At 40.9% G+C, this 12,514-nt stretch overlaps 1 long non-coding RNA gene across 1 annotated transcript in view; it reads right to left on the reverse strand.

Annotated features, from left to right (window-relative positions):
* The window catches only part of LOC148390903 (uncharacterized), a 38,378-nt gene that overhangs the window by 13,313 nt on the left and 12,551 nt on the right, over nucleotides 1-12,514 (reverse strand). The gene's annotated exons all lie outside the window — the stretch shown is intronic.

Raw genomic sequence — 12,514 nt, forward strand, 5'->3', positions numbered from 1 at the left:
CTTTCAAAATCCAACCCCTCCCCAATTACCACTGGTGTTACACAGGGCTCCGCCCTTGGGCCTCTTCTATTCATCATTTACTGCCAACCTTTTGCAAATGAAGGACTTTTATTAACATTTGAGTTCCTCTTCACTGACGTCACCAACTGGTTAGCTTCCAGATTGTCACTTTATCTGCATGTTGTGGTTTTAAGTTGACGTCATTTGTTTGACTCGTGTGACAGGTCATGTTAAAGAATTTTAGTCGTCTTCCATCTTGCATCTATGTTTGTCCATGTACACAATTCAGAAATCACTGGTGCAATTATTAGAAAACAGAGCTTTGTAGCAATTTAATATATCGTGTGTGTGTGTGTGTGTGTGTGTGTCTGTGCACGCTCACACATGCATGAGATGCATCTGCGCTTTCCTGTGCGTAAATATTTGTGCGTGTGTGTGTGTATGTGTGTGTTTGCTCATTTGGGCATGTGGCGGTGTACAAGTGTGACTTGCACCGATGACACAGACATGAGGGAAGTTGCTCTGACATCTCTAGTCTAGCAGAGGTAGAACGGCGCGTCACAAGTCAGCTCCGGGGCGACCCCCCCTTCCCCCACCCATGCTCAACGACTCCAGCCTGCTCCCTGTTTGCATGCATGCTCTCCAAGCGCATCACGATCACCCAATGTAGATACATAAAATCTACTTCCAGTTCACTATTTGCGTTATGAATGACGCAGCGAGGTTATATAATTTTCCTTGCATTTGGTTAAAGGGCTACAAATGCGAGGCTATTTAGGATGCGGGGACGTCGATGGTGACATTTTTTTGTTTTGCTTATGTAACTTATGAGCATTCAGGACCCCTCTAACTTGTCTCACTGTCAAAAATAGAGGTCCAATAGAGGTCCATTGCTCTCCCCAGTGCTCCAAAGAGTATAAGTATTATCGGCCTCTTAGGTAACAGACATATTGTGATGTGGTATGCTTTGGATAATCAGCATTTCCTTTTCATAGAAAGATACAAGGTAGCTTTATGTGTAGGTAAGTAGATTGGTTAATAACTTGGTAGATAGCTAATCCTTGATGTGGTATGCATTGAATCATGAGAAATTATTCTCCATAGATAAATGATATTATAGGTAGGTAGCTAGTTAGCTAAGAAGTTGGATAGGCAGGCAGGCAGGCAGGCAGATGACACAATGCAATAAACTTTGGCTCACCTCTCCATTGCTAGATGAGTTTACTCCACCATTGAATTTGATTTCCAGCTGTTGCAAATCTGGCAGCTCATGCACAGGGAGGAAAGTCAGCAAAGGTGGCGTAAATAACACGAACTAAAATCCAAACAGTGAATATAAACACTAGGAACAAACAGGTGGAAAACACACATCCATGAGCGTTGATTGTGACAACTTGGCAACGAAATTGGGCAAACACAGGCCCGATTGCAAATGACACCCAGGTGTATAGACAAACGTGCATGGAGAAAGTGACTACATATAAAACAGGAAACAAAACATGCACGGTGCTGAAAGAAGACACTTGACAGCCACTAAGGGGTATTTGGTAGAACACTACGGATGCAATACAGACATGCCATATTTGCAGCAATCCTGATGCGCAAAACAAGGTTCATAAAGGTACATTCGACTCAACGTTTGACAAACTTGATCCCAACCATTCTGCTCAAACAATTTTGGGACAAAACTGGAGATGAAGAACCAGGACCCCTCTAAGGTTGAACAGCAGGAACCGTTTAATCATTACCCGAAGCATTATGAGTGGTGGGAGATTCTGGATTCTCTCCAGATTCTATCATGGATGGGTGGGAAACAGTCCCATGGCCCCTGCTGTTCCCACAAAACCAGTCCAGCTGTTCCATTTGAACGCTAGGTTGCATCTTCCCCAAGCAAGCTGTGATGCAATAGGTTTGTGCGCCCCTGTACAAGGTGGCGAGCCGGCCTGTAATAGTCAGTTTTCTGATAGCATATCTGCTCCCTGCAGACTGACAGACAGACGGAGGGGAGCAAGCGAGAAAAGCATGAAATGCCCTTATCACTGTCTGCCATATGATGATGGGATGAGCTGACAAAGCTCTAATGAAGTGCTTTAATTGCCTGCTTGGCAAAGCCTGTCCACACACACACACACACACACACACACACACACACACACACACACACACACACACACACACACACGACTGTCAGATAACATGTTACTGACAAGCAACCATTAGGCCGTTATTCAAAAATTGACACGTTTTCCCTTAAAATGTCAGGAGAACATGGAGATGTGACGCACGATTGACGACACGAACAACGCTGAGCAACTAATAAAGAATTAGTCTTCATCACCGGGACATAAATGAACAACTGCCATCATTCCAGTCCATTGAAGATGTTCATTCTATTTAACCTCCATTTACTTCCTCCTCAATGTCACATTTGATTCAGTAATTGCTTTTTATCGTGTTACTGTCTTTCAAAAGGTTGCACACACAATATCCCGACCAAGCTAAAAATGTTACGTAATCTCAGACATCCCAAAAGTGAAGTTAAGTTCTTGTGGGGTACATTCAGTTTGGAGTTTATGTGGATGATTTGAGATGGTTCCCAAAAGGCTTACACTAAACAAGCAAGTGGAATTCCCGTTTATCGGAAAAAACAACAGCGGACTTTGTCTTCTGAGATGGCTTCTCTGACATATACACACAGATGGAAAGTGTTACGATCCGCCAACACAAATTATTATCAGAGTGAGCTTTCAATGCTCTTTCTGATTCCACGGTTTTCCCTCCTCTTTAGTTTGTCCCCAGTGCCATGAGGGGCAGGGACAGGCAGGCTGGGTGCACAATCAATGAACCCACCCAGTGTTTGCCGAGTCTCTGGGGGCTTTTTGCTATGCCACATTTATCACCAAATGTTGTAGGGCCACTGGCGATGCTGTGCATTTCAAACCTCAAGACATGAACCTCCATTTTCTCCTGAACCCCAACCAACACCTCAATCTTTGCAAGATCTACTGTCATGCTTCGGAGATAGCACAAAACGTGTCGTTTCTACAACCAACATTTCATAGACAAGTGCATGTACTAAATGCTAGCTGCACAAACTACATAACCTAAAATGAAGCTTATAGTACGTCATTGGTGCCTTGCAAATGTGTTTAATAGAAATAGGCCAAAATATTGAAGCCGAATATGCCTGGAGGACCAAATGTGGCCTCTTTAATCAAGCCCATTTGATTTTACATCAACTGACATTAATTTAGCTGTTAGCTGTTATTTTTTCCGAAATTAATTCATCAAAATGTGTTTATTCATTCGTGTGCAATAAGTGTTTCTCAGAACTGTAAAAACACTAATGTAAAAAACTGTCTCTTGTCAAGTCAAGTCAACTCTTACTTGTGTATTCTTGCAAAGAACACATTTGTTAGTTTCGGGTCACCCTTTTCATCCTAAACGCTGTTCCCCCAATGAAAACAAAACATCTCATTCCAACGATTCACGACTGTGTTTCCCAAAATATATTTTAGCAATAAATTCGAGAAAAAAAAATCCTATGACGCTTCAAGTCATTGCTCCACAACATAACATTGAAGCAATGATGCATCATATGTCAACACCCTTCAAACTAGCTCTCTTGCCACCCCCCTTCTTGAATACAGCTTATGCACTGAAGAAGAAATGTGATGTCATGCCTGTCTGCCCTCGGCCATCAAGTCCGATGACACACACGCACACACACACGGGCTAACATTATTTACAGTATAATTACTTCCATGACACTTCCTGTGTGAGCCCATCACTCAATATTATCTGGAGACTGAGGCATGTAGCTCATATATAAATATGATCTATATGATGCGGGTGGAAAAATCTTTTCGTTCCATTACAATGCCACACAAATGACATCATCTATTATCTGACAAAAAAAGAAAATAAACGTTTTGAAATTTGGCCATTATTTACAGGAAATGAAGCTGAAATGGCCAATTTTTTTCTTTCATCATATCTATTTGCATTGAAATTCAAATTATTGTGCCAAAATTTACTATAATATGCCAGATATTGATGCTGTTGCGGTTTCTATGCAAATCCTGTTGATGGCCGCCTGATAGCTCCTCTACGCCTCTTCTCTCTTTTCTCATAATCCGAGCTAGCCAAGCAGAACACGCCAGTGCTTCCATTTTAAATTTGCCCGCGGACGGTTTTAGGGCTGGGAGGGCGTTGTAAGAGGAATGGGAAGTAATTAGTAGGATGTTTTTGAGAGGCGCTTGCAGATTAACATGAGTTCCACCGCTTGACTTAATGGTGGACTGCCATTTGCACATCTCCTGCGGTCGCCTCATGTCAGCACAGATGTTCTTCGACACTCTCTTGGCAGTGGAGCGTACACCTCCTCCGCCAAGGAAGATCAATCCCTAAAATAGAGTTTTTGTCCACCTTTGCAACACAGCTCCCGCTTTTGCCAAAATGGTCTCATTTCGAAGGATAGTCCATAAATTTGATGCATCAGCACTGGTTTCAAATTTGGGAGCAATCAGACAAGATTTGGTCTACCAATAATAGACATTGAGTTTGACAGTATATGTATCCTACAATACAGTTTTCGGTACATTGTTAGTACATTTTCCTCTCTATGATTTTTTTTAGTTAGATTTTCAGCAAAAACTTAATTTTGTAGTGTACTGGAGAATGTCAATTATTTCAAGTTAAACCTTATTTAAACTCAACACTTTTCAACGCTAAACTTAGTTACATTAAAAAAAAACAGCATTTTAATTGGCAGTGCTTTGAAGCCAGATTCAGTTCCAATTTACAACTGTGAGACAAGCACACACATAGCGTTAATGCAAAGTAAATCGAAAATCTACGCTTCATAAATGCGTATTGTCCGAACATGACCATTTTCAATAGGCAGGCCTAGCAAGCTTTTCATACTGCAAAGTGAAACTACCTTTGATGGCTGAATTTCCCCCCCCCCCAAAAAAAACTGGCGGTTTGATTTCAGTCATACTATATGAAGTGTGTGACAGAACCAAGCCGGAGCGGATATGCTTGGAGGCGAAATGACAGAGACAGATTACAGATTAAGTGTGCCACCTCCAGTCTTTAACTCTCCTCCCGGCTCTCTTTTCTCATGGTAAATGGCTTCCCCCACACACCCCTCACCCCCTTTATTTTTTTTTCTACGTTTTGGGAGAAAGTAGTGGGAAACAGTGAGCCAGGCCGGAGTGTGCAGAGCAGGACCAGACTGTTAATGGTAGCCTGTGAATTCAGAGAGGGTGCTGCCGGTTTACCATTTGAATGACGGAGAGGCTTGGGAAGATTCGGGCGAGTTGCAGGGGCACAAAGAGACGCTTCAGAGGACGCACTTTGCTTCTCTTCCACATGTCTAAATATTTGCCGCCAGGGGATACAAATGTAGAGTCATTAGTCCATAAGAAGGTAAATGCAAGGTGGCTGCTGTGTTCTACCAGCCCATCATCAAAAATTCTCCAATTCGGAATGCCTATCAAATATTTCAGACAGAAAATTTACATTTGCATGTAAAATAAACGTATGCATATCTTCTGTGTCTTTATTTTGGTCAATAACAATTTGGATAATCTTGCTTTCCTGGAATTGGGTCCTCCATCTCTTCCCTTCAAACCATGTTTGGTGCACATTTTTATTTGGTGGTTTCTGCAAACTCTTATGCAGCACCAATTCTAGGATAATCCAGCATTAAACTGCTTGCTGATTCTATGATCACGCAGCCAACTTTTTTTTCCAGCAAGGTTCTCAGCCCATCCAACCTCCAAGCTATCAATTCAACTTACGCAAAATGCTCTGTGTAATATGTGACGACAGGCTCGTAAGTGAGGCAATGAAGCCTTCTAAACTACTTCAGAGACCAAGCACCCGGCATTAAAAGCCACTTACTTACGCCTGCCATGGTTCTTCCTCCATGCACGCCACCAAAGTGTAAGTCCTACGTTCAGGACAGTCTTCACACTTCCCTACAGGTATTGTCCAACCCTTGAAGCCTGAACTTGTATCACGACAACCTCAATACCTCCTGCCCTGAGGATTCCAGTTGTGATGTTTTGGGTTACTTGCTCAAGTGTATTCTAGCTAGTTCCAGTGTTTCTACATGATTGAGCTAACTTGTCCGTTACCATAACTTCCTGATTGCTGATGACATTTGGAGAACATATTTTTGGGATGCTTTGTAAGATGCAAGGAGAGCCTGATCTGAATAACATTAGAAGCACTGCATCTGCAAGTGTCGCCGACAAGTTTGTCAAATCCTTTCGACAACACGTACGTTTATTTGCTCACGGCATGTTACCAAAAAAAAAAAATCCCATCTTGCTACAGCCAGGATGAGACAATGGCACATTAGCCAGAGCAAACAGTGATGTGGCACTGACAAATGTCGTTTTTACTAAGCGGGAAGCATTGTGTGTTAAACACCCTCTTTTGTATCCGGGCCAAGTCCGGAGAAGGCAGAAGAAAAAAAAAAAAAAAGAAGTCAGAGTGATGTAGACGGACAGAAAAGGGGAAGTAAGCCGTGGGCTAGAGAAACATTGCAAGACGTTCCATGACAACCGAGAAAAGGGGATCCAGTCCGCCCCGTGTCCTTATTAGGGACGTCACGTGCTACATCGTGGCGACTAGGTGCAGCTGCGTAATGACCTATGGCTTCGTTCTCATGCTCGACAAACGGTACGAGAGACAGAAAGAGTCGCATTGACATTACGCAACGCCGGGAAAAATATACAGCACACACGCAGCCTCCTCTGTGTAACTTTAAATCAACCTTGACAGCCTCAAGCCTACAGGCGTGTTTGTGCCCAACACAATGTAGAAATGTTCCAAGCCAATTATGCACATAATAAAAAGACAAAATAAAGCCAGGGGTTTTAATTTAGCAGAACAATTAGACAACGATAACTTCGCGCGACGCTTATTCCTCCCAGATGCGCAATGTCACCGAGTCGAGGCCCGGCCCGGAGAGTCCGTGTCGGCCATTTCAAATCAAATTCACGGAGGAATAAACAGGACTTCAGTATGAAGTCGCGCCTCAAGTAAGCGCGCATTCATGCGTCACGCGGAATAGGTCACATGGTCCCGAGACGCATGCAAATGACAGCGTACAGTTTCAAAAAAAAGAAAAATACTTTTCTATTCATCTTTATGGAGGATGCCGAGATTATCATAGATTTGCATTCATTTTGCATAATTTTCATATCGGTGATGGGAATGAACAATACTGTCGCTGCACTAGTTTCTTTCATATGAAGGAGCATCATTATGAAAATGAATTTATTTCCCGAAAAAAAGATATTTTTTTTCTTGGGAAAGCATTTTCTTCATGGGGAAAAAGTTGTATATTTTGTTGAAAACAGACAATATTTTTTTGAAAAAAAATCCTGAAAGTCCACTTATATCTTGATAAGTATTTTTAAATAAATATATTTATTAAAAATATCATGTTCATTTTTATTAGAAAGTTAATATAATCTTTTAAGAGTAAAACACAGATAATAAATGTGTTACTTTTTTAAATAATCATTTAAAGGCTAAAATTGCAAAATACAAAAAATCTGCAAAATAAAATTATAGTGCTGTAAAATAATTAAAAATAAAAACAAAAATACGATTAATTCTTAAAAAAAATTCCCGAAATGTATTTTTCCCTTATAATACAATTACTTTTTTCAAATCTGCAAAAAGTAAACCCTTGTAAAAGTTTATCCTCAAAAGTAGATTTTTACTATCATGAGATTCTAACTTAGAGGGACATTCCGTATAATTTTCAAGCCATTTGCTCAAGATTCTGCAGTCTGTGTCCATCAGTATAGCATGAAGATTTGCCATAAAGTCCCAAGAAGTGACAAATCTCTTTTGGCCACTCAGCAGGCTGCATCACATCTCACTCAACTGTTTTAAGTCAAGTCCGTATGGCTGGGTGCCTTCAATGGCGCCAAACAAGGCTTGCCCATCGTGCAGGTGCCCCAAGCAGACTCTTTCTTCAAAACAGTGATTGTCCGGTCTGCATCTTTGGGGCGTGGCTTATCTTAGGTGATGCTGACGGTCTCTGTGTCACTGTGTCAGAGTTTTCGAGGTTCTCGGGGCTCTCTGTGAGCTGAAGCATATAATAAAGCAAAAACAGCTGGCAGCGGCGAGTATTTGAAAAGAAAAGCACAGATTCTATTCAGTCTTGAGCATTTAGTGCATTTCATAGAGCAGCGTGCACCACAGGGGGAAGGATGCCGGAGGAATGAATCCATGCCCCCTTTCGTAAAGTTAGTGAATGCCCTGAGTGGCGATAAGAGAAAAGCACAAGGCCCGGCAGCGTCGGAAACTGATGATCCATGATGCCTTTATGCCGCGCCGGGTTGCTTCATAATGCCGCAGCCTTCTCCTTCCTCCTCGGTATCTGTTGAGGAACAAAATCGGACGGGCTTTCTTGAATGCGAGGAGGCTACGTCAGCTATGATCATGACCGTATCCGCTCAGCACAGGTCCAAGAGCTTTGTCGTTTTGTCCAGCTTATGTCAGCAGATCACGGGTGCACGCTGCTCCAAGTGTTTGGGAAGACATTCATCCCGTTCGCTGTAAATAAGGCCTTTTAACAAGGGGGAAGGAAAAGGATATGTATAGTTGATACAAAAGATTTACACTTTAACAAAATTCCAAGATTCCTGGAAATCACATTTCCTTAAAATACAACTTTATTCTACAAAATGACAAAATATTTCTCCCCCAATCGATTTCTATTACCTTGGTCTTAAAAAATATATTATCATGATACATTTATTCCTTGAAAAATGTTACTTCATTCTCATATGATCTTTACCATATATATTTATGTATTTATTTATTTTAAACCAACTTAATACTCGACTGATCTTGCCTCATTAGCAGCAACAAGAAACAGCACGAAAGAATTTGGCAGGATAAGATCAATTTTACAAATGAGACTGATTGCAATGTAAAAGCGGCCAACACATTTTGTACATGTTGCCTGCGTATATTAGCCATATTTTGCCATGGTGGCTTCCACACTTTTATCTCATCTCCAAGTGTAAAAGCCTTTTAGCTTGGGAGGAATGCAGCAACAATGGGTCAGTGGGTCTAAAAATGTCTGCTTGCTGGGGAGGATTTCTGGAGGGGGGGTAGCAAATGCACATGAGATTGGAAAGCGTTTGGGATCCTTTCAGCGATGTGAAGCATGTAAAAATAGGCTGTGGCGTTATTCACTGCTGAACACAAGCGAGGGAGCGGCGACCAAGAACAAAAGACAAAGAGGCGCTTGGAGCGGAGATATGGGCAGCCAAGCAGCCCAAATGAAATGTAGTTAGGAAAGATACTGAGTCCACATCGGGTGAGGTTACCAAAGGTTGAAAATCACCCTGCATTCTCATTTGATGAGATTTCCAGATAAATACATTTTTTTTTTTTATATTTTATCATATTACAGCGCAATGGAGCGAAAACACTTGTACATCTAAACCTGAAAAAAATAATTGAGCACATTGGCCCTTAGGTTGGAAAAACATTGATAGTTATTCTACTTTTTCATTACCCAACTAGATTGGATGAAATGTTGCTACACAACACATAAACGCAATCGTGATGATTGTAAAAAGTGACCTCCCAACGCCTGGGGCGCAGTGACTGCTCATTTGAATGACAGTATGCTGCAGTTAACTCATTATTATGCTTTTTTTTTTTTTTTTTTAATGCCGATGTATCTCGCAGGCACACGGGACCTTTGTTAACAAGCAGCAAGAAATTAGTGCTTATATACAAAAATAGGGTTTTCTAAAAAATATTTTTGGTCGACTCATAATAAGAATAAAAAGTCCTTTTCCCACATATTGCTTCCATTGTGAGATTTCAAGATAGCTCATATCGCATGGTTACTTTTCAGAATAGACTGGACAACTTAACCTGCTAAAGCTATTTAGATATACCACACGCCTGAAAGGTTTTGGCGCTGGGAAGCTTCAGGTGTATGATGTAATCAGCAGATTTGAATGCCAGCATCCTGAAGGCTTTTTCTTTTCTTCTTTCTCGATCTGTCCCGCTAAATCTGATTGCAGCTCTGATACACAGGAATCTTTCCAAAGGGTGGGGGGGGAGGAAGGAAATAAATAAATAAATAAATAAATAAATAAATAAATAAATAAATAAATAAATAAATAAATAAATAAATATGAGCCATATGATTTGAGACTGTTTGCAGTGGCTTGAGGTCCTCATCAAGTCTTATACCCCGAATCAATCTTGTCATCGCTTCCCTCAGTGGACCAGCTGCAACATTCCATGTGTATTAGGTTATTTGAAAACTCAAAATTGGGAATGGTTAGCCAGCTAATGAGTAATTAATAAACTGTTCAAAAAATAAAAATACGTTTTTAAATACTAAATGACACAGATCTTTCACTCAAACGCTCCGTGTCAAAACGATCCAAATGCTTCTTCTTTAAATGTCAACTTGGGTGGTCAACTAAACTCCTTCCCATCCTCTGTAGACCTGCCTCAAGACACAATGGGGTCTATTACACCTCCTAAAAGGTCAACTCTTATACTCCCTTGCCCTCGCTACCCTTTGACTCATTCGATCACACATATGTACTATTGCAGAGTGCATTTTTAACTCAATTGCCATGTGTGAATCGCATTCTATATTTTAATAATAATAAAAAAAAAGGTCTTCTGGTACACAAATGTCCAGTAGAGCAAAATATCCGGATAAGCCTGACTTTGGCCATGAGTCATGGTGAACGAGAACGTAGCAGGGGAACGCGACCTGCAGTGTGCAGTGTGGCTTGGCGCACACTCCAACCTGGCTGTTTAACACACATTAACATCACAGATGCCCTCAGCTGGAAGCTCTAATAGATTGTTTGCGGGAGGCCGTTTTGCGTGTTGGAATTGGGCACATGTGCGGAGCAGTTACCACGTTTGCCATCATGATGAGCAAATCTCATATTGCCTAATAGAACTATTTCTCAGTCTCCATCCGGACGTCCATTTTTTATGCTGACTTTTGGCAAAAGACGGGATACACCCTTAAAATAGTCGGTGGTCAAGCAAACAAATCCTAGATACTAAACTAGCAATATTTTACCTATGTCATCTAATGTAAATGGCTTTAATGATCATTATATATGCGCATACAGATCATTTTTATTGACTTACCTGGACTTAATTAACTTAACAATACAGTTGTAAGGGAGTTAATGTTGTCATATAACATGCCAACACGGCTTGAGTGTTCCCGTGTTTATCTGTTAATGATGAATATTAATTTACAGGGGATGGGGCTTAATGAAATGAAACACGAGGTTCATTTATCTGCTGCGACGAGATTGCTTATTGAAAAGAGGGTTGCCCTGCTGTGAAGCGTTTGGCGGGGGTAATGGTTTCATGTTAGTTTTGCATGAACTTGATCATTTTCAGTCCCTGAGGCATTTCAAAGCGCTCCGTTGTCAATTGATTGAAGGGAGGAAATGTTTTTACATGTTTATTATTGTAGTCGCAGTCATGGAGTGCTGCACGCATCATTTTGAGAGCTAGTTCAAAGATTTGGATTCCCTTTTTTTATGGACAAAATATGACGAAAAAGCTCTGTGTGTGCGTTATTCAGCTCATTTTCGATTAAGAGTACGCACATAATTTTGCATGTGACTATGAAGTTCTGAAATTATAAACAATGGCATTCGTGTTAGTTTAGTTTTTTTTTGGGTGATATTTTTGCAGACTTCCTTTCCCATTCAAATAAGTCATTATTCTATTTTATTTTAGTATTTTTATTTTGATGTCTTTTCTTTTTTAGTTGTTGCTGGCCTGCCTTTCCTAGAAAACAATTTAAATACATATTTTCAATTGATGCTCAACATTTTATTATAGGTTTTAGGTATTTCAGTCATTTGTAAAATATATTTACTTATTTATTTATTGAGCTACCTTTTTCACAGAATCTATAATTCTCTTATCGTTTTGATTATTATACAAGTTGACTGCGTTCACTCCCACAACGATGCAAATGCCCTTTTCTAACTGCGTTGCAAAACAACGCCATCCATGCACGCAAATATGCATTATACTTGCACCGGCTACAAAAATAGGGCCCCCCGTCTCTGAGAAAGTTTTGATAAATTTGAAACTGTGACCTAGGAGTAGACACCTCTGTGTATTGCGGGTTGAAAAGAAACCAGCAATTAATCTGTCACTTTCACCAGCATTAAGAAACAAGTCCTTTGTGTAAAGCAGTGTTTGAACGAGCACCCCTAAACACACAAATCACTGTACAAGCACAATGATGGTGCTTCTGCAAGGCATAGTGTTTAGCAACGTGTGTTTAGGGGTGGGGAGGTCAGCTCTCCCCTGGTGCCTCCACTCAGTGGTGCTCCTTGTGGATATCAGCAGCCGCCCCCCCACACACCCTCTCCTAGTCTCTATGATTAATGGCGGCCTATCATAAAAGTAGGTCACCAGTGGCGGTGTTATTATAGTGTGGCGTGAATAG

The sequence above is a fragment of the Syngnathus floridae genome, chromosome 11 (genome assembly GCF_059516105.1).
Source record: "Syngnathus floridae isolate MCC-2025c chromosome 11, RoL_Sflo_1.0, whole genome shotgun sequence".
NCBI classification, from domain to species: Eukaryota; Metazoa; Chordata; class Actinopteri; order Syngnathiformes; family Syngnathidae; genus Syngnathus; species Syngnathus floridae.